At 43.0% G+C, this 23,769-nt stretch overlaps 1 long non-coding RNA gene across 1 annotated transcript; it reads right to left on the reverse strand.

The window, feature by feature from the left end:
• Nucleotides 1-384: 384 nt before the first annotated feature.
• Nucleotides 385-23,749, reverse strand: LOC132592561 (uncharacterized). The gene is made up of 3 exons (XR_009558067.1): nt 23,685-23,749; nt 1,743-1,957; nt 385-477 (listed from the first exon to the last, which is right to left on the reverse strand). It is a non-coding gene; the product is annotated as an uncharacterized LOC132592561 (long non-coding RNA).
• Nucleotides 23,750-23,769: the final 20 nt, after the last annotated feature.

The raw sequence follows: 23,769 nt of genomic DNA on the forward strand, positions 1-23,769 counted from the left end.
TGGCACACATCCGGGTTGGAGGAGTGCCTGTGCGCATGCACATGGGCGCCATCAACCTGGAAGTCGGTCCCCACGCTGTGCCACGCTGGTAAGAGGGGGCGGCGGGCGGCGGCAGGGATCACCATGGGCTGGTTAGACAAGCCTTGTGGGCTGCTACCGGCCCATGGGCCTTAGGTTGCTGACCCCTGGGTTAGACATTATCAATTAAAAAGTTAAAAACAAGTGGTTTGAAACAATTAAAATCAGCACTAAATTACCAAGCTATTTTATGGTGGAAGGTGGGATACAAACTGTAAATAAAATAACCTATTTTTTCCATACTCCCAGTTGGCGTGTTCTGACAGCTCATAGAAGGCTGCAATCTGTTTTTGACTTGAAGCATGACTTCAGCTTCATTCCTTCTACCTTTGGTGTGATGCAGCTTTCTATATGTCACTCTGTTTGCTTTTACATCACCAGTGACACATCTCCCAGTTTCTGTAAATGACAGGAAAGAACAAGGTGTTTAAACTGCCAAAGAACAAAGCCCTACTGAACAAAGGCTTTATTTATTAGCAAAGCAAACTAGCATCAGTAATCTGCCACTCATGGCTCATTAGGAGGTATGTGGTTAGCATTCAGGTAGCATGTTTTTTTCCTCGGCAGAAGGACATGAGACTGATCTTTTTGGGATCTTGTTAAGGAACGAGCGGATATCTGCTGCCCTTGGTATCTGCCTAGGAAATGCCACACTCAGCAGAGGGAGAAATATTTCTAGAGCAGGTCTAGGCCCCTCTGTGTTCTCCCAGATCCCATAACTACTGTAAAAGGGAGTTAGGAAGGCACCTCAACCTCTAGGGTGGTTACGCGCCCTGCTTTACAGAGGATGGTTCTCTATTTGAGAGCTGTCCAATCTGGTTTAAAGATTGTTGTTGTTTAGTCGTTTAGTCGTGTCCGACTCTTTGTGACCCCATGGACCAGAGCACGCCAGGCACTCCTGTCTTCCACTGCCTCCCGCAGCTTGGTCAAACTCGTGTTCATTTTATTTTTAAAGATAGGTAAAGGTAAAGGGACCCCTGACCATTACGGTAGGTCCAATCGTGACTGACTCTGGGGTTGCGGCGCTCATCTCGCATTATTGGGTGAGGGAGCCGGCGTACAACTTCCAGGTCATGTGGCCAGCATGACAAAGCCACTTCTGGTGAACCAGAGCAGCGTATGGAAATGCCGTTTACCTTCCCGCCGGAGCGGTACCTATTTATCTACTTGCACTTTGACATGTTTTCAAACTGCTAGGTTGGCAGGAGCTGGGACCGAGCAACGAGAGCTCACCCCGTCGCAGGGATTCGAACCGCCGACCTTCTGATCGGCAAGCCCTAGGCTCTGTGGTTTAACCCACAGAGCCACCTGCGTCCCATAAAAAGACAGAACAGAAGCCCACCAACAGTTTGTAGCTAGCAGCACTTGGTCAGCAGACATGGGGTAGTGCTTCGTGATCTGCTTATTGAGCATTTATACTGATTTGCTTGCAGGGAGGTCAGATTGGGGTTGCCAAACAGTTTCGCTTAACTGGGAAAATCTGGACATATTGCAATCCATGTCAGAAGTCTAGATTTTGGCAAATTTCCTTTAAAATAGCTCAAAAACGTCATTCAAGCTCAACAAGTTTTGTGTCTGGATTTTCAGTTTTTGAAATACGGCAACCTTGGGTTAGATGACATTGTCTCAAATCAGACAAGATGGACCCCAGCAGTCTCTCTCACCTTTTGTGTAGCCATTACAGTGTAAACTGTTGCTCTCTTTTTATTCCATTTCACATTCTATGTCCTCGTTGGCTGTGTGATTACTTGAAAGACATTTGTTTTTACTTGTTCCAGGAAATCTCTTCCTGGTTCCTGTATTAGTAATGTTGGATATTTCCAGGTTCAAGGTCATTTTGACATTTTTGTATGTCGAGACGCTGTTCTGCTCTTTACTCCTGTGAAATGCCAGAACGAGAGGACATACTCAGTGGTTCAGCTCAGTTGCTGTGAACAAGTAGCTGCATGAACAAAGGAGTTTATACATCTGGAGATTTACCCTTTTGTCAACAACACCAAAAAACAGACTCTGCTGTGCATTGATACGGTATTATATAATAGCATGCTTTGTTGCCCTGTGTGATAATAGCTTATTACTTACATATTGATCGGAGGGTGCTAGTCCTAAGCTGTGAGTTTGCATTGATTTGTAGCATACAGGCACCCTGAATATAGGATATTATGCCGATCTGTTTCAGTAATGTTTACCGGAGAGTTCGTGCCAAAAATGTAACAGAACAAACTGTAATTATTGGTATAACTCAGCAGACTGAAATAAACTAAACACCAGGAATGGATTTGGCACAGCCTTTCCTTACTGCAAGGGTGAGAAGTAAATTCTGAATTACAAACCTGTTGAAAAGGGAACAGTGGCGAAGGAAGGATTGCATTGTTTTTATTGATTTGTAAAATGGGTTGGAACACTAGAACACAAATTGCTCTCAAGATGATCCTCAGCTCAGACTAATTAATTGATGGCAGGTGAGGCTGGAACATTAATTGCAAACAATATATCACTGATTCATGGTCATTCTTACTGCAGCTGCTGAAGCAAAGTGTGGTTTTCTTCCAATTCTGCAAATAGCACAAGGAAGTCAGGGTGGTGCGGTCATTTCAGTGTGTCAGATTAGGATGTGGGAAACCTGGGTTCAAATCCCCACTCAGCCATTGGATGAAGCTCACTGAGTGACCTTGGCAAACCCTCACACTCTGACCAGTAGGTGGTTGTGAGGATAAAATGATGGTGTGTGTGTTGTGTGTATAGTGTATAGACTGTACCACTGAGCTCCTTGGAAGAAAGGTAGGATATAAATGTTATAAGCAGTTTAAAAACACAAGTTGCCCCAACTCCTTTGTAACACTATTTCACAATTCCCCTCCAACATTTATGCAACTAACCTAACACTTATCCAATGACCTATTTTGACCCTATTGGAAAAAGAAAACCACAGCAACCAATTTATTATTAACGGCCAAAGATGAAAGGTTCGGGTGAAAGTGGTTGGAGTGTAATGTGCCCTAAGCCGTTTAAAGTTTTGTAAAACTTGGGACTTGCATCTATGAAGCAAGGATCTTGCCTCAAGTGCCATAAAATGTTTCTCTCTCTCTATCTCTGTGTGTGTTTAATATCATCTGATACCTACTCAGATGCAATAGTTTTCTGTGGTGGTAGTTGAAAAATTTGGCCGTAACATACTGAGTGATGTGTACATATAAGCATGACAAAGCAGCCTTTTATTTTCTTCCTTTGAATTTCCTGCTGTGGTCCAAGCAGGCAGTTTGTTCTCTGGCTATAGTATGCATTATGCACACCCACTGTATACTGTAATAACAGCTGTTTATTTATCTCTCAGTATTTCACATGAACTTCTCGCCATGGTGTTGCAGTATGAGCCAAGGTCCCAGTGCAAATATGAACAAGCAGCACTTAAACTACAATTGTGCTCTTCCAATGCCAACACCAGGCTCGGAGCACTTGGTTTTTTATTTCGTTGCACATTTCCATCCTTTTCATAATTCCTGGCACACAGTCTGGGAATCGCTGACTTAGATAGACTTCCCGCTATTGTAACTATTCAACAAATCACTCTGTTATAATATGATTTTGTTTGCTTGTTTGTTTGAGGCGCATCACAGGTTTACAGATAAAGCAATATGAGATGAAATCTAAGAAACCTTGCACAACTTTGGAAGGAAAAAAACCTCTGCTCCTATTCCAGTGGGGAGCACCTGGAGGATACTAGGATGAATTTTGAATGAGTTCCTTAAAAATGGTTTGAAACAGTGTCATGCATTATTTAACTCCATAAAGCATTTTTTTAATGTGACTTTTAGAAAAGATACTACAGAATCAAACTGTGTTTTAATGGCCTGAACTGTGCATTACCCCCACCTATGAGAACATTTTAATGCCTTGATGAATCAGTCTGAAAGCAAACAGTAGTAAAAGTCTCAGGCTAGACATGATTTTGCTATCCGCTCTGCTAATGTATGTAGCAGCCTTAATGGACTTATCTCCATCTCTGACTAGGCATATATAGAGCTATTACAGAAGACATTAGATAATCCTAGGTTGTTAACAGTTACAGCTTAGACTTTATCCTAGTAATTTTGCCAGTTATTAAACAAGCACCAGCATGGGTTCTTCCACATTTGCTGGGGTGTACATTGAGATTCATAATGATTGCCAACCAAACGGCTGCTGTAAAATCTGCAGCAACTATCTCAGAGAATATCCTTTGGAGAGAATGCATAATTCTTGATTCTTTTTAGGAAACCTGTAGATTAAATGAATAGACTACGGTATGATGAGTAGATAGACTTACATGTGCTTTCCAAAAGCCTCCATTTCAGTCTTACTCTCTCACAACCCCCTTTCTCTTCCTTCCATGAATTTGACACAAGTGTGGAATCAATTGGCTTGAGGTGTGCCCTGCGATTCAAGATTGTACCACTTCAGCAGGGGGTTGGACTAGATGATCCTCAGGGTCCCTTCCAACTCTACAATTCTATGATTCATATATCACTTCAGCCATGAGCTTGGTAGTCAACCTGACATAAGATACTCTCCTCTCACCCTTGGCCACTTGGTCCCTAAGGCTGCATACACACAATAAAAAATTGTCCAGTAGCACCTTAGAGACCAACTAAGTTTGTTCTGGGTATAAGCTTTCGTGTGCATGCACAATATATTTAAAGTGCATTCCCTATCCCCCAAGAATCCTAGGAACTGTAGTTTAAGCACACTGGGAATTATAGCTTTGTGGGGGGACAAGCAACAGGGTTTGTGGGGTCAGGGATGTGCTTTAAATGAAAGCAGTCAATGTCTGGGAAGAATAACACTATAAAGATGACCGAGTGTGATGTGAACCACATAATCTATTTTGAACATGTCTTCCATGCCTTTTTCGTTCAACAGCTGCCAAGGTGGCTTACAATAGATTGCAAAAATACAAGAGAAAAACAAAACAGAAACTCCTCCAAGATGCATACACACAACACAAAAAGCCACGCTGGACATGAAAACACATGGAAGGGCACGTCCCTCGGGAGCTACCAAAATATCACAAAGTCATGATGAGCAAGCTTCCCAGTTCTCCAAATTTTAGCTACCGGTAGCTATACATTGAGCAAAACTGAGAGTAGACAGCAGGCAAGGGGAAGCTTGGTATGATGATAAAGCCACACAGCCTGCAGCTTTCAAAGCCTTAAAATGGAGTGCAGGTGGTGTTGCGGAGACTTAATGGCGTTGGCCCCTGTGGAGCCATTCAGCCTTTTGTGTGTGCAAGGAAGTGGGGCCAGGAGATGAGGATCAGGGCCAACAGATTCATCCTCACACTTTTCCTCATCATGTGAGGGGTAGAATGCCTGGAGAGGGATTTGCTGTTTTAGGAGTTTAGCCCCCCCCCCTACCCTGAGAACCCAGGAGAAGATGCAAGAGAAGGACTGCAGATGTGTAACTTCTGCAGGCCCACACCATCCATGAGGCAAGCAAGCAGGGTGTCCAGGAGGTAGACAGTTTGCCACACCTTGTGCCCATTGCCCGAGACACTTTGATTAGTTTGCCTCACAAGCAGGCGGACCGTGGTCAAGTTATCCCCCGTTGAGGGATACCCCTGGTTCCCACTAAGCTCCAGTCTAGCCCATCATGCTTCCCCCTTTCTTCCAGACACCTCCACTTGGGGTCCAAGACCAGGACTACTTATGGGGCTGGTGCAAATGCGTTGTGATAGCGGAGATTCCCTGTGCCAGTTTACCCCAGTGGGCATAACTCATGGATACGATTACCCTATTTAAGAGAAGATGATAAATTTACCCAAAATGGTGAAACTAATACTTGGTATTCTCTCTCTCTCTCTCTCTCTCTCTCTCTCTCTCTCTCTCTCTCTCTCTCTCTCTCTCTCTCTCTGTATATATATCACACACAGGGCTTTTTCCCCCAGTTCCGGCACCTCTCAGGTGGGCACCTTTTCAGCAGCATAGCTAGGGGGCAAGGCGGGGGCAGGGCACATTGGGCACTGCTTCCTCAGGGGGCAGCACCTACTGCGGAGCTTGCAGTGCGCCCGAGCCACACGTCTTTCCTGGGAGTGACTGGGTGCTTTGGGCGCCTGCAGCCACCGCACCACTCGAAAGGGCAGTGTGGGGCTTGCATCCGCCCGCCACCTCCCCCTTAGCTGGAGGGTGGCTGAGGGGGAGGCGGTAGGTGGAGTCAATGCAGGCTCCTCCCAGAGCGCTCTGCCTGGGTTGCCAGCTACGCTGCTAGCGCAGTTATAAGAGAACAGCAAGACTGGTGACTGGGAGCAGCCGCCGAGACCACATAACACCGGTCTTGAAAGACCTACCTTGGCTCCCAGTACATTTCCGAGCACAATTCAAAGTGTTGGTGCTGACCTTTAAAGCCCTAAATGGCCTCGGTCCAGTATGCCTGAAGGAGTGTCTCCACCCCCATCGTTCAGCCTGGACACTGAGGTCCAGTGCCGAGGGCCTTCTGGCAGTTCCCTCATTGCGAGAAGCCAAGTTGCAGGGAACCAGGCAGAGGGCCTACTCGGTGGTGGTGCCCGCCCTGTGGAATGCCCTCCCACCAGATGTCAAAGAGAAAAACAACCACCAGACTTTTAGAGGACATCTGAAGGCAGCCCTGTTTAGGGAAGCTTTTAATGTTTAATAAATTATTGTATTTTAATATTTCTGTTGGAAGCTGCCCAGAGTGGCTGGGGAAACCCAGCCAGATGGGCAGGGTATAAATAAATAAATTATTATTATTATTATTATTATTATTATTATTATTATTATTATTATTACAAGGGAGGCATTCATGGTGAGTTCTGTGTATATGTATATATGTGTGTATATAGAGAGAAAATGGGGTGGGGTCTCATCCGTGCTATACCTTTAAAGTGGTATCATACCACTTTAAACAGCCACAGCTCCCCACAAAGAATCATACTGAGAATAGTTAGGGTGTTGGGAGTTCTTGGGAGATGCCATCTTCCCCTCTCAGAGCTGCAATTCTCAGAGTGGTTTAATAATCACTCCTTCTCCCAAGGGAACTCTGGGAATTGTAGCTCTGAGAGGGGAAGATGGCGTCTCCCAAGAACTTCCAGAATGCAAGGAGGCAGCCTTTAGCTCTTTTTCTTATAAATTATTTTTTTATTTTGACAAAGCAATGATAATAAATAAGAATAAAAATGTGCACCCCACTCCCGAGACCATTCCATTGTAACTATCCAACCTCCCAAAATTTCAAGACTTCTTTTGATGGTTTGACCCTTTTCCGTTTTAACAGTACAAATTCTACAAACACCCTCCACATCCCCTCAAAATCATTTCTCCTGCATATTCCCCATCTTCCGTTAATAGCACATGTTAATTTATCATTAATAGCTGTATATCCCACAGCCTTTAGCTCTTGGCGAAGGCTTCTTTCTGGTGTACCTCGGCGCTATCTACTCAGAGAGTTTAGTGCAAAGTTTGCTGCCGCTCAACGATTTTGTCTACTGAAATAACGACGGGGTGAACCCTGCTGAAGTGAAGGCCTTCTAAGTGAAAGCGCATGGAGGTTATTCCTTTGGTTTGCTTTTTCCAGATTTAGCTCTATGTATGTGAAGCTCCTGTCTATAGCTGGCTATCTCTCTCCCCTTGATTAATGTGAGCTCCTCTCTTGCCGCAGTGCTCCTGGCTCTTCTCTCCTGAGCCTGTCCAAAAGACTGCTGCTTTAGTAATTTTCCTCTTCTACTCCCCTGACGGTCACTTCTCTTCTGGTGGCCTTCTTTTTTTTGTTTTTTATCCTTGAGACAATAAAGCTCCTCTTCCACCCGCTGTGCAAAACGTTTTCCTCACAGTGATGGATGCCCTTTCCTCGGAAAGATACTTGGTACATTTTCTCCATCTTAAGAGTCAATAATAGCCCTTAACAGACACACCTGACCAAGTCAAAGGAGCCTGATAACATCACTCTCATGGATTCGGCCACACCTGCCAAATTGTTGCATACATTTATGGGCCCAATATAAATATAGGACCTGAGGTAAACCACAATCATTTTCCTCATGAGAAAACAATCTCAAAACAGAACGAGAACATTGTCCTGGGTAAAATCAGAGCATCTAAACCAGGCATGTCCAAAATCTGTTTCAGTATACAGTGGTACCTCTGGTTACGAACCTAATTTGTTCCGGAGGTCTGTTCTTAACCTGAAACCATTCTTAACCTGAGGTACCACTTTAGCCCCCCGCTGCCGCCGCACAATTTCTGTTCTCACCCTGAGGTAAAGTCCTTAACCTGAGGTACTACTTCTGGGTTAGTGGAGTCTGTAACCCGAAGTGTTTGTAACCTGAGGTACCACTGTATGTCCTGGGGTAAAATCCTAATAAAAGCTCAACAACTGTGGGGTAAAAATGTAAAAAAAGCTCAACAACTTCAATCCTAAAACAAGCTCAACAACGTTGGTCGGCCCTCATGCATGTTCACTTCATCAAATCTGGCCCTCTTTGAAAAAAGTTTGGGGACTCCTGATCTAAATCAAGGTTCTCCAGCTGTGGTCAGCAGGCCACGGGCATTCTGTGAGTTTCATTCAGGTGGTCCATGGATTTGTGCTTGAAGATGGAAGGTGGCACATCTATGGAATTAAATATATTTTTTAATAGCTATTGCTTCCTTTATTTCTTTTTTTTGCTGTATTGTAATTTGAATTCCAATTGTCATGCAATATAGAAGAAGAAAAAGAAGCGTTAAAAATACAATTAAAAGCCGAAAACATCTACCGTAGCACAGTGCATTATAATTGTGACGGCAGGCTGTAAAGCCATTAAGGGGGGGTCTTCTAAGACCTCCAGCAATTCTCAAGTGGTCCATGGGGGAGGAAAAGTTGGGGAATCGCTGATCTGAATTAATTTTAGTAGGCTGTGCTTCCTGAATAAAACAGGAACCAGATGAAAGCTCCAGAATCAGGTATAGCTGAAGACTTAAATGAAATAGCTTCTCCTCACCCTGCCAAATTTGGCGAATGTCATGTGTTTAGCGTCTCTTTCCTCTTCTGTTTGGGGTAGGTCTGAACTCTCCTGCTTTGAGCCACTTGTTGTTGTTGTTTAGTCGTTTAGTCGTGTCCGACTCTTCGTGACCCCATGGACCATAGCACGCCAGGCACTCCTGTCTTGCACTGCCTCCCGCAGTTTGGTCAAACTCATGTTCGTAGCTTCGAGAACACTGTTCAACCATCTTGTCCTCTGACGTCCCCTTCTCCTAGTGCCCTCAATCTTTCCCAACATCAAGGTCTTTTCCAAGGATTCTTCTCTTCTCATGAGGTGGCCAAAGTATTGGAGCCTCAGCTTCACGATCTGTCCTTCCAGGGAGCACTCAGGGCTGATTTCCTTAAGAATGGATAGGTTTGATCTTCTTGCAGTCCATGGGACTCTCAAGAGTCTCCTCCAGCACCACAATTCAAAAGCATCAATTCTTCGGCGATCAGCCTTCTTTATGGTCCAGCTCTCACTTCCATACATCACTACTGGGAAAACCATAGCTTTAACTATACGGACCTTTGTCGGCAAGGTGATGTCTCTGCTTTTTAAGATGCTGTCTAGGTTTGTCATTGCTTTTCTCCCAAGAAGCAGGTGTCTTTTAATTTCGTGACTGCTGTCACCATCTGCAGTGATCAAGGAGCCCAAGAAGGTGAAATCTCTCACTGCCTCCATTTCTTCCCCTTCTATTTGCCAGGAGGTGATGGGACCAGTGGCCATGATCTTGGTTTTTTTGATGTTGAGCTTCAGACCATATTTTGCACTCTCCTCTTTCACCCTCATTAAAAGGTTCTTAAAAGGACAAAAGTGGTAAGGACCTAACAGAAGCAGAAGACATCAAGAAGAGGTGGCAAGAATACACAGAGGAATTATACCAGAAAGATATGGAGGTCTCGTACACCCCAGGTAGTGTGGTTGCTGACCTTGAGCCAGACATCTTGGAGAGTGAAGTCAAATGGGCCTTAGAAAGCACTGCTAATAACAAGGCCAGTGGAAGTGATGATATTCCAGCTGAACTATTTAAAAATTTAAAAGATGATGCTGTTAAGGTGCTACACCCAATATGCCAGCAAGTTTGGAAAACTCAGCAATGGCCAGAGGATTGGAGAAGATCAGTCTACATCCCAATTCCAAAGAAGGGCAGTGCCAAAGAATGCTCCAACTACCGCACAATTGCGCTCATTTCACACGCTAGCAAGGTTATGCTTAAAATTCTACAAGGCAGGCTTAGGCAGTATGTGGACCGAGAACTCCCAGAAGTGCAAGCTGGATTTCGAAAGGGCAGAGGAACCAGAGACCAAATAGCAAACATGCGCTGGATTATGGAGAAAGCTAGAGAGTTCCAGAAAAACGTCTACTTCTGCTTCATTGACTATGCAAAAGCCTTTGACTGTGTCGACCACAGCAAACTTTGGCAAGTTCTTAAAGAAATGGGAGTGCCTGATCACCTCATCTGTCTCCTGAGAAATCTCTATGTGGGACAAGAAGCTACAGTTAGAACTGGATATGGAACAACTGATTGGTTCAAAATTGGGAAAGGAGTACGACAAGGTTGTATATTGTCTCCCTGCTTATTTAACTTATATGCAGAATTCATCATGCGAAAGGCTGGACTAGATGAATCCCAAGCTGGAATTAAGATTGCCGGAAGAAATATCAACAACCTCAGATATGCAGATGACACAACCTTGATGGCAGAAAGCGAGGAGGAATTAAAGAACCTTTTAGTGAGGGTGAAAGAGGAGAGCGCAAAATGTGGTCTGAAGCTCAACATCAAAAAAACCAAGATCATGGCCACTGGTCCCATCACCTCCTGGCAAATAGAAGGGGAAGAAATGGAGGCAGTGAGAGGTTTTACTTTCTTGGGCTCCTTGATCACTGCAGATGGTGACAGCAGTCACGAAATTAAAAGACGCCTGCTTCTTGGGAGAAAAGCAATGACAAACCTAGACAGCATCTTAAAAAGCAGAGACATCACCTTGCCGACAAAGGTCCGTATAGTTAAAGCTATGGTTTTCCCAGTAGTGATGTATGGAAGTGAGAGCTGGACCATAAAGAAGGCTGATCGCCGAAGAATTGATGCTTTTGAATTATGGTGCTGGAGGAGACTCTTGAGAGTCCCATGGACTGCAAGAAGATCAAACCTATCCATTCTTAAGGAAATCAGCCCTGAGTGCTCCCTGGAAGGACAGATCGTGAAGCTGAGGCTCCAATACTTTGGCCACCTCATGAGAAGAGAAGAATCCTTGGAAAAGACCTTGATGTTGGGAAAGATTGAGGGCACTAGGAGAAGGGGACGACAGAGGACAAGATGGTTGGACAGTGTTCTCGAAGCTACGAACATGAGTTTGACCAAACTGCGGGAGGCAGTGGAAGACAGGAATGCCTGGCGTGCTCTGGTCCATGGGGTCACGAAGAGTCGGACACGACTAAACAACAACAAAAGGTTCTTTAATTCCTCCTCGCTTTCTGCCATCAAGGTTGTGTCATCTGCATATCTGAGGTTGTTGATATTTCTTCCGGCAATCTTAATTCCGGCTTGGGATTCATCTAGTCCAGTCTTTCGCATGATGAATTCTGCATATAAGTTAAATAAGCAGGGAGACAATATACAACCTTGTCGTACTCCTTTCCCAATTTTGAACCACTCAGTTGTTCCATATCCAGTTCTAACTGTAGCTTCTTGTCCCACATAGAGATTTCTCAGGAGACAGATGAGGTGATCAGGCACTCCCATTTCTTTAAGAACTTGCCATAGTTTGCTGTGGTCGACACAGTCAAAGGCTTTTGCATAGTCAATGAAGCAGAAGTAGACGTTTTTCTGGAACTCTCTAGCTTTCTCCATAATCCAGCGCATGTTTGCTATTTGGTCTCTGGTTCCTCTGCCCTTTTGAAATCCAGCTTGCACTTCTGGGAGTTCTCGGTCCACATACTGCTTAAGCCTGCCTTGTTGAGCCACTTGTAGAACAGCAAATACTCTGGGCCATTTTGCAGGTAGCACCCACAGAACAGAAGTGAGAAATGGTTGTTGACAGTGAATGACAAATGAATGTTAACAAAAGGGGAATGTAAATAAGATTTGTGAAATGATGCTTGTAGAGGCCACTTTGCTCATGCGGAAACCTTGGTGAACTACCACTTCGTCATTGTCATGGAGGAACTTTTGATCTCCGAATAAGTTTCTGTTCTTACTGTCTTTTTAGGCTCAACACTTCTGCTCTGGGCTCCCGAAGCCCATCTCTGTGTTACAAGCCTGTGTCACTATCACGACTCCTCTCAAAGAAGCCTCGGGATTTTTTGTGAAAGCGATGCACAAGCTTAGTCAGGCTCAGATTGTGTTTAGTTTGGATTAAGACAAACTATTTCCTAAAAAAAGAAGAGAAAGGGGGGGGGGTTAAGAACCAGGAAATATATTGACTTAATCTGAGCCAACCCTACCTATCCCAGATTTGAAGTACTCATATGCCATTTTAGAATCATAGAATTGTAGTGTTGGAAGGGGATCCCAAGGCTCATCTAGTCCAACCCCATGCAAATTCCTGAAGCTTGTAAAAGATACTGAGTTTGTAAAGGACTCTGAGAACCTTAACAAACTACAGTTCCCAGGATTCTTGGGGGACAGCCATAACGGTTAAAGGGTGCTTTAAATTATTGGGGTGGGTGTGGCTCTATATCAATTTGGATTTCTTCCCATTTGATCCCATCCTTCCTTCCTTCCTCCAAACCGTGGCCTTGCTATCCATGCATCATCCAGTCAACATCTTTTGAATCACTTTCATTCCCTCTCGCCCACTTTTCTTTCTGCCACCGCTGCCTTGGCTGATTCTTTTGCCCATTTCCTGGGATGCTGCTACACTCTGTGTACTTTTCAGATTAATTTTACTGGTTCCAACTCTCGTACTTTTACTCAGATCCCTTAGAAAAGCAAAGTGAGCTTTCATGTTTGTTTTCTCTCTTTATGCCTGGGGGTGGGGAGACAAAGGACCAAAGTGCCGGTGACCCACAGCACTCGCTCAAAACTCCAAATGTGCCCACAGAGCTGAAAAGGTTGCCAGCTCCTCTTCTGCATAACCACTGGCAACATAAATGCGAAGAAGACAAGCAGAAACCGAACAATGAAGCATTCTGCTCGCTACAACTTTTGCTTGCTTTCCAGTGAGACTAAGAACAAAGCCCTTTGTCTGAATTTGACAGGAGTATCAAGATTTATTGATCTGAGAGAGAAATCTTTTTCAGAGATAATGTTTCACCTTGAGAAGTAATACAGTATAGCATTTCACCAACAGAAGAAGCTGTTGCATAAGTTAGGATTATATCCATTTGAGCAAATTAGGCTGGCACATTAGTTAATGGGAAACCAGACCAGCTCTTAAAAACAATGTTCACAGGGGTTGTTTATGTGATCAGGGACTATTTGGAGGTTGTTTAAATAAATTTATGACCTTCCAAGTTGGCTAATAATTTGTTACCCTGTTGTGATTTCCTTGCGTGTATTTTTTTGGAATTATGTTTTCCAAATTACTTACATTTTGTGATAAAGCAAAGAAAGCAGTGCAGCATCAGAGAATGGAGCTTGGTTGGGAATAAAATATGAAGCCATACCATAATAGTTTAGAGTCAACAATAAATGTGTTACATACAGGAGGCTCAATGTGTTTGCATCATTTTTAACGCATTTGATCAACAGTAATCAAAATAATGTATATAAAACTTTATAGGATGAATACTTTGCCATCAATACTGTCCAACTTTATTGCACCCTTCTAAGGTTGGTCATTGTTAATGCCATTTTACATTTGATAAGAGAGCAAAGGTTGGACATGATATCATTTTGGGTCGAGTTTAACTCCATATCTGCTGGGTTACACTCATTTTTTCCGTCGGAACATTATCTGTATAGATGTTTCATGTCTTATTCTAAATTTAGTGTGGGAGATACCATATGATAACCCAGCCAAAGCAATCTGCAGCATGTAATTATCTCATTGAGGGGTAATCAACACAAACAACTTCTGGGAAATGTTCAGGTGCAGATCTCCAACAGGTGGACCCAAAAGTGTGAGGCTGAACCCCAGAAATTTGTCTGTACGTGCTTTGTCATGTTGCATGAATGAGACAGTCAAAAGTAAAACCTGTAAAATCTTGCTTATTGTGGTTGGCCCTCAGTGCAGATATATTAAGGTATGTAGGGCCTTATAACCCAATTGTATGCACATTTACTTGGAAGGAAGCCCCACGTGTTTTATTGAGCCTTTGTCTCAAGTAACTGTGTTTAGGATTACAGCCTGAGCTAATTAGGCTTTAGAGATTAACACTAAGTCTGTGACAAATGTTTGCCTGTTTCAGTTTTCAGGTTGAAAAGAGCGCTTTGGGAGGGAGGGGATATTTTCTGACACCCCCATTAATGCTAACTTTCTCCCCCAAAATGGTTCACTGCCATTCCCCTACTCTCTGCACACAATGATTTGCTTCTTTCTATTTTATTTCTATAAGGAATTCATCCGGTCACGGGATCTCATCCAATCACAGTTGCATATCATATTATGAACATGACGATATCCATCATGCTAAGCAACTACCGTAATCATACTGGGCTTGTGCTGATGTTGCTGGGGGTACGCACAGCCAATTTGCAGGTAGGGAGATGCTTCCTGGAGTGGTCACATGGGCAAACTTAGCCAACCAGGGTCAGGAAGGGCAAACAAGATCTATTTAGCTGGAGGGCAGTGTTTCGTGAGCAGCCAACCTTTCTCCTTTTCTGTGCTAATGAAAGCATTCCCAAAAATTGCCCTTTTGCTCAGCCATGCCCTTACTAAAACCAACACCTTGAATTGCTGCAACTGCATTTTGGGAGAGCTGTAAAAAGGATGGCCCTTTGGCCAGTTCATGACCTTAAGTTTATGAAGGCATATATATGCAGGACCTAAAACTGTCCGCTATTCCCACTAGCAACAGTCTGAATCATAAAACCCAGGAAGACGGATTTCAAGTATGGTTTATTTGTGCTGTCTGCAACTTCAGTAGCGATCATGTCAAACCAGTGAAATATTCTCCTTATAGGTGCGAACGGTGCCACAATGCCATCATCCCTGTCACATTGACACAATCTGTATGTTTAGGAATGCTTAATGAATTGCATCCCCCCCCCCTCCTTCCCTGACTGACACATCTTATTGTCACTTACCATTTCAGGAAGTCCCATAACCTTGGGCCCTCTACTTGAAATGTCACTGTCTTATGATTAATGAACATAATGTGGCAATTTCTGTTATGGAATATGTTCTGGAAGAGGCAGCCCTTACTCCCATAACACTAGGACACAAGTGCATCAGTCAATACATATCTATGAACTGTATTATGACTGATTTTAGTTACCAGCAAGCAGTCCTAAATGGCAGTGATTTTTTGAAATTTAGCATTTTAGGGTTGCCATCGTTGGTTTTTACTAATACTGGATACCTGGACGTGGCTCAGGATCAGGCCCAGTACAGACAAAAGCAGCTGGGTCAGGGGCAGAGCCAAGGCAAAACCTTGTGGGTAAGGGAAAGAGCCAGGGCAGGATTTTGGGTGTCAAGGTCATCTGGCAAGTATTTTGGGAAGCAGAATCTGGATTATCTTATTTCTACACATCCTGGTAATAGTTAGATGACAGAAGATGGTTTTACAGATTAGACTAGCAAAATACTGGTTGGTTGGCAATCTTATGAGCGTATTGCTTTAGCAAAGATGATCCATGCACAGATTTCTGTGAATGGCTTGGCTTGGTGGATCAGGTCTTGCATTTGCAAAAGGGCGAACACTCCCACATCCATCACTCTCAGTAGTGACTGAAGACTGGTTCATGATGATGATGATGATTTATTCATTTCATTTCTATACCGCTTTATATTTTTACGAAAAATCTGAGTGGTTTATAGCATATTAAACATCAATACAACAATCCAGAATCAAATTTGTGAGGAAAGTCAAATATAAAATATACAGGCAAAGCCACATAATTAACAGGAAACTAAAATATTATCTTCAAGATTTCAAAACAAAACATTACAAAGGTCAACCACAGAATACATATTTAACACAAACAAAGTTAACAAAAAAACCTTAAACATTTCAAAAGAAAACATTGCTAAGTGAAGTCAAATATAAAATGCACATTTAAAACAGCATAGTTAACAAGAGAATAAAATCTTACCATAAGCATGACACAGCTGTTTGGCAGGCACAAAAAGATGGGGCAAAAGAATCCAAGAATTAGGATTTGTTAGCAGGCATCTTAAAAAGCAGAGACATCACCTTGCCAACAAAGGTCCGTATAGTTAAAGCTATGGTTTTCCCAGTAGTGATGTATGGAAGTGAGAGCTGGACAATAAAGAAGGCTGATTGCCGAAGAATTGATGCTTTTGAATTATGGTGCTGGAGGAGACTCTTGAGAGTCCCATGGACTACAAGAAGATCAAACCTATCCATTCTGAAGGAAATCAGCCCCGAGTGCTCACTGGAAGGACAGATCCTGAAGCTGAGGCTCCAATACTTTGGCCACCTCATGAGAAGAGAAGACTCCCTGGAAAAGACCCTGATGTTGGGAAAGATGGAGGGCACAAGGAGAAGGGGATGACAGAGGACGAGATGGTTAGACAGTGTTCTCAAAGCTACGAACATGAGTTTGACCAAACTGTGGGAGGCAGTGCAAGACAGGAGTGCCTGGTGTGCTCTGGTCCATGGGGTCACGAAGAGTCAGACACGACTAAACGACTAAACAACAGCAAAGCAGGCATAGAGATGTCCCTCTGGTCTCCCCAGGGGCCTCTTTAGTAGTGCTGGGTGAGTCTGGGCACCACCCCTAGGCCAGGTGGAAAGGGCCTTGCAGGGAGCGGCCTTCAAGACTCACAGCCGGGCGATGTCCCTCTGGCCTCACCAAGAGCCTCTTTAGTAGAGCTGGTGTCTATACCCTATATCAGATGGGCATTGCCAAAATTGATGATGTGCCTTGGGATGGGCGCTGTATCAGGACCTCTTCCAACAGATGGTTGGTGCTGCCAGAGCTGGCTGCGCTGCCAGTATTTAGCTGAACCATGTATGCTTGTGTGTGAGAGGATCTGTGGATCTGATCTTTTTCTTACTAAGTCATGGACTTCATTGCAGCAAACTGGTCACAACCGATGTTAGCATGCATGACTTTGAATTAGGCAGCTAAGTGGAGAATAGGGCCATCATTGGCTATTGGGCGCAGTAGAACCTCCAGATTCAGAGACAATACTTTACTAGTTGGTGCTCAGGAGCAGCAGCAGGAGCAGACTATTGTCTTCTAACCTCTAAGTTTGATTACGGCAACGCAGTTTACACAGGGCTGCCTCTGAAGATGGTTCAGAAACTTCAGCTGGTGGAGAATTAGACACCCAGGTTGCTCATTGGTGCAAGACGGTTTGAGCCCGTAATGCCAATACATTAGGCCCAATTCAGAGTGCTGGTTTTTACCTATAAAGCCTCAAATGGCCCAGGACTGCAATATCTCAAGGTCTGCCTCTCCTCATATGAACAGACCCTGAACTTACAATCATTATCTGAGGTGCTTCTTTGTGTTCCTGTTCCGTGAGGGTGGCTCCCCATTTGTGGAATGCTTTCCCCAGAGAGGTTCACCTGGGGCCCAGGCAAAAACATTCCTCTTCTTCCCAGGCCTTTGACTAATTGAAAAATCGATAGCCTTTTAAACTGAGAGGGTATTGTTTTTGTTTGGTACTGTTGTAAAATTTAAGCTGGTTCCTATGAACCCAGAGAGATGGATCTTGACCCAGGGAGAGCTCAAGGATCCAGGCAAGCAGACGAATTTAAGCGTCTCCTGCCCACCAAATAACAGAGACCAAACCAGGACTTACGAAGCAAGGCACTTTTATTTTTGCTGTTGCAACAGGGTCCTTCCTCTCACACAGGAGAACCAGGAAGGAACCCCCAAACAAAGATGTCTTGCCCTTAAAAAGAAATTTGAAATTGGTTTCAGCCCACCCCCCAGAAGCATCATCCATATGTCACAGAAGGGGTGTAGCCCAAGACCCCCCTCCCTAGATTCATCATAGGTACATCATGAAAGGGGAGGTCTGGTGGCAGTAATCTGAGCAGTCTGGACCCTGCCCCCTGCCCCCCAAAACCTAATCAACAAAATTGAGAGATATTTACATTTCCCTGTTTCCCAGCCAAGTTAATCACACCCTTTTGTCTGGCAGTCAGGTATCAGGATGCCAGGGATTATCACTTTAATTCCTGAGACAATGAGAAGGTTCCCCCCACCCCACTTCTTCCTTGCAGAGGAACACCTGGTCAGAGAGAGTCAAAATGGTGTCAGTCAGGCCTGTTTTCCTGTGCTGCTTCAGACATGTTTCTGTACATTCATGTACATGTTTTATGAACAATTATTATATATATATAGATATGACCTCAAAATTCTTATAACAATTCCCCATTTGGGGCTATAATTTTTCTTAAAAATTGTTGCCCCACAAAAGAATAACCAGATGTGTTGTTTTAGTACTTTGGGAGAAGCATTTCTCAAAAATGGTCTATGTATTACACTTAACAGGATGGTCCACCAATATTGACTGGAAAGTGCAGTTTGCTTGTTTACCCTTTTGTGTGTTCTCAGGTGTCAAAAGCTAGCTCTCCTCTGGTTGCACACCTCCAACGTGGCACAACAGCAACAATCCCTGGTGAATCCCCTTAGGGCTTTCATATTGACCATGTCGCCTGGCACTCACCATAGCTGCCACAGGTTTGGACATGTCATGAGAGAGATGCCTTTGCCTTGGGCTTTCTATGGGCCTTTATTATAGGCTCTGGCCTTGCACTGTAGGGAGTTGCCCAGTTGCTCTTAAAGGAAGAAAGCTACTTGCACCTTGGATACACTTGCCCAATTAGAACTGAAGCCAAATTAAAATTTATACAGCCCCATAAAACATGTCCAAATTAGTCAAATTTAACTCTAAAAGGGATCATTCCTGTTAAATCAAGACATAAATACCTTCATTTATCTGGTGTTTCATGGATCTTGGGGCTTATTCTTGGTAAAATGATTTAAAACAATCTAAAATTGTGTAAGAAGGCTGGCACACTGCAGAGTGCCAGGTGGGACAAGAAAACGTGGTCATAAGTTGATCTAATCTAAATACTGGACTATGCAATATCCTGATCCTTTAAAAGGCATACAATGCATGGCAATAATACAAAAAAAAACATTGGGACACTATACATTAAACATTAAAAAACAATTAAACACAAAATTGGTTCACCCCCCCCTCCTTGTGGAAATAACATACTGTCAGACATAGTTCAATGTTTCTGTCGAATATCACACAACATAAAACATAATCATATATCAGTTGTATGTCTTGAGGCCATCATGATCTTGAGACAATTCCGGCTGCTTTTAAATCCTAGGGCACAGAGTCTTGAGGTCAAGGAGAGAGAATGTCCTTGCAATTCACTTTCCCCCTTTGTCCCAAAGTCATTTGACACATTTCAGTATTCCTATATAACACATAATGCACAAAACCTTCAAATTATTAATTATACGCCATTTGTATATCTTGAGGCAATCAGGTGAACTTGAGATAATTCTTGCTGCTTTTGCATGTATCTCCAACAAGGGGGTTTTCTTGTCTGCCTTCGAGTCACTGGGAGGAAGTTAACAGTACTTCTATAACAGCACTTCTAAACCTTGCTGAAACGTTATAGCTTTCTAGGTCCTCCTTCTTAGGTTGTGATCAAAGAGATAAAATGTCAATTTGATTTCCTGTAAAACATCCTTTTGAAAATAGGCCTGCAGGGGGTTGGGGCCTGAAGATATAATTAGTTAAAAAATAATCATGATAAATAGTCAAGAAAGGGGAGAATATTCTAGAAATTTCTTCTTGGGGAGCTGCAAATAATATAAGATCATAGTTATTTAATTACTGCTGTTATTGTCTACTCAGTCAGTTTAATTTACTTCACCTAGTTTGGCTGTGGAGGAAACAAAGGACAAAAATTTTGTTAATTAGGACACAATCGATAAGTTATTAACATTTTCCTTATGTGGTTCTGAATTCTCTTTGAGGTTCATGTATCTTGTTTGAAAGGGATTATTATTATTATTATTATTTACAGGAAAGAATGACTTAGATGCTACATTTGTATGTACAGAAAGAAAAAGTAGAAATACCAAAAAAAAAAAAGATACAAAAATAAAACAAAATAAAATTTAGATTACCACTCACACAACAATTTTTACCTGGTTATTGTTAGAATAATTTCATAGACATAATGGAAAAACTGATATAATAAATGGAAGCAGATTATTTATAAGCTAAAGAGAAGCGCCAAAGAGAAATGAAATTACTGTTTGTATCTCCTCACTCCTCACTTTTTTTTTTTTTTGCTGTGGAAGAAAAGAATTGGCAAAACACTCAATCATTGCTACATTAGAAAAGGGAGGGTTACCCAGAGAGATGGATCTTGACCCAGGGAGAGCTCAAGGATCCAGGCAAGCAGACGAATTTAAGCGTCTCCTGCCCACCAAATAACAGAGACCAAACCAGGACTTACGAAGCAAGGCACTTTTATTTTTGCTGTTGCAACAGGGTCCTTCCTCTCACACAGGAGAACCAGGAAGGAACCCCCAAACAAAGATGTCTTGCCCTTAAAAAGAAATTTGAAATTGGTTTCAGCCCACCCCCCAGAAGCATCATCCATATGTCACAGAAGGGGTGTAGCCCAAGACCCCCCTCCCTAGATTCATCATAGGTACATCATGAAAGGGGAGGTCTGGTGGCAGTAATCTGAGCAGTCTGGACCCTGCCCCCTGCCCCCCAAAACCTAATCAACAAAATTGAGAGATATTTACATTTCCCTGTTTCCCAGCCAAGTTAATCACACCCTTTTGTCTGGCAGTCAGGTATCAGGATGCCAGGGATTATCACTTTAATTCCTGAGACAATGAGAAGGTTCCCCCCACCCCACTTCTTCCTTGCAGAGGAACACCTGGTCAGAGAGAGTCAAAATGGTGTCAGTCAGGCCTGTTTTCCTGTGCTGCTTCAGACATGTTTCTGTACATTCATGTACATGTTTTATGAACAATTATTATATATATATAGATATGACCTCAAAATTCTTATAACAGTACTCTGTTAAGCAGCTTTGTGTTTTTATATTGTAAACCACCCTGTGGTCCTTGGATGAATAGAGAAATTTAATAAACAAATTAAAAAGAAAAAATGTCAAAATTCATGCGCTGCTCGTGGATTTCCCAGAGCCACCTTGGGTGGCCATGGTTAGAAGCAAATTAAACATAACTTTCAGTAGATCCAGCAGAGCTCTTCTAATGTCCTTATGATCAATGCCATAATGTTTTGCCCATTTAAAACAAATACTTTCTTTTTTACACCAACGGTGGTACTCTGTGATTGATGAGTGGCTATTTAGCTTCCTAGTGAAGCATTGAAATCTAAATGTGTGCTAAGTAACCAGCAACCCCCCCCCCCCAAATCTCCTGCTACTACTGAAAGAAGCAATTCTCACAGCATACAGACAATCTTGTTTTACAACGCTGGCCTGCTTGGCGTTAAATGGTTACGACCTTGAACAATTTTAATTGGGTTGTTTGGGGGTCAGTTCACATGGGAAGGAGGGGAATTCATGGAGAATTATGATGATGTTGTAGTAAAACCTCTTCATTAAGACTGGAAGCAACATTCCAATGTAAACCTAACCAATCACTTCTCCAGTTTTGATAAAGAAAGACCCTTTCTGTACGAAGTCCTCACTGGTATTCCACAAGCTGATTCTTCTTATGCCGCTAATGTAAACAATACACAGCACCTGAAATTTGATTATAGTTTGGAGACAATCTGTTCCATTGAATTCTAGCTTGAATTTTGGAAGTTCCGTTCTTTCAAAAATATGGGGGGAAATGCACTGCATAGTCAGAATGATTATTCATTTCTTAGCGTAGGGGCACAATTCAGTGTGTTTTGTGTTGTATACTTATCACACTTAGTACCTGGCACAAAATAATGCAGTTCATTTTATTCTGCTCAGACCGGTGGCTGGGTCAAAGGGCCAATAATTATATATGTACAGGCAAGTGAATGAGTGAGCTCTCTCACAATGCCAACTTTTCCATTGCGCTTCACGGACATTATGCAGTAAATCCAGCCCTGTCACCATATAAGGCAAATCGGAACACCAAACCCCTGCACACTGAAATTTTTTGAAGTGAATAAACATTGTTCCAATTGCTACTAGTGCACTAGAAAGATTGCTGTGGGGGAAACCACAGGTATGCTCACATTTGTGGCTTGAAACATTGTGAGGTTGTTCCTCCTGTTGCATTTTCAAGTTGCTTTTCCCTGCTGAAGTTCACACTGAAACAGGGGCAGGAAAGTTGCATTGGGTTGTCATATGTCCTCGTTTTCCCGGGACATGTCCTCTTTCTCAGGATTAAAATTTCTGTCTGGGCGGATTTTTAAAATTTGGCAAAATGTCCAGGGGTTGGGTTTTTTTTGGGTTTGTTTTTTTTGTTTACAGTAACCCAAGAAACAAATTCTGGTGCATTAGACTCAAATCTAAGGCACCCAGCTAAGCTAGTCTGCGGCAGAGAATCACAACCGAGCAGCATCTTATCCTAGCCACATACTCTAGAAATCCCTTCTCTTGTGGCTGAACTAAAAGGATGCTGGCTCAGCTACAAGATCTGGGAGAAGGAGTCTGGGAGGGTAACAGTTAACACCCCCCTGCAATGCAAACATGAGGCCAAATGCTTTCATGTGGCAAGGGAGGGACCAATATGCATTTTTATTATTTTGCTGTTGGAAGTTAAGAGCATTGCTACTAGCAATATATCACCGCTTCAATAGCCTACATATAGTAGGGGTATTTAAAACAATCGTCCTCACGGCGATCTGTAGTTAAAAGCAGAAGTCGGCAAATGTGTCCTCTTTTTTTGCTCTTCAGAATATGGTGACCCTAAATTGTCTTCACTTGATGATTCCCTTCCCTGTTCTCTGCATGCCCCAAAGCCACCTGAACTGCTCACCCCACAGTGTAACTGTGGCTTCTGTTTCGACTGTCCCAGTCAGTAGAAGGCTGATGAGCAGGGGCAGCAGCCCTTTGTCTGTCTGTCTATTCAAAATGTTTTTACCAAGAAAAGCTGAAAAGATACAGGTGTATAGAGATGAAGGCAATCTTTCTAGAAGGGAACCGTTTTTTATAAACGAATGTAAGTCTGCAGGGTATTAGCCGGAGAGTTTTCAAAGCAAAGAAAAAGGTTGGTTTTGCAGATACCAAGAACTAAATATTAATCGAAACTTAGCTGTGATTCTGCTGACACACATAATGAAGTTTTCCAGCTGTCACTCACTTTCGCTCCTGACAGTTCTAATGAAATGCTGCTGGCATAAAGGGTGCTCCTCAAGGGCCTCAAAAACTGAAAGAGGTTTCTGGCCTTTAAAAAAAGATAAATTGCTGGCTATCTGCCCATTTTCTTCCCGTCTAGAAACTCAGAACGCTTTGTGCGTGCACTGGGCCAAGAAGCAAAAATTAGAGGCTTTGTACAAGATGAGTTTGAGAAACCACACATGCCTACCTTGGTTTCTGCTCCTTCAATAGTCCTTATGGAGGGCATCGGGAATAAAGCTGACTGCGAGTGCGGTATTTAGGGCACAAGTCTA

The sequence above is a fragment of the Zootoca vivipara genome, chromosome 8, assembly GCF_963506605.1.
Source record: "Zootoca vivipara chromosome 8, rZooViv1.1, whole genome shotgun sequence".
NCBI lineage: Eukaryota > Metazoa > Chordata > Lepidosauria > Squamata > Lacertidae > Zootoca > Zootoca vivipara.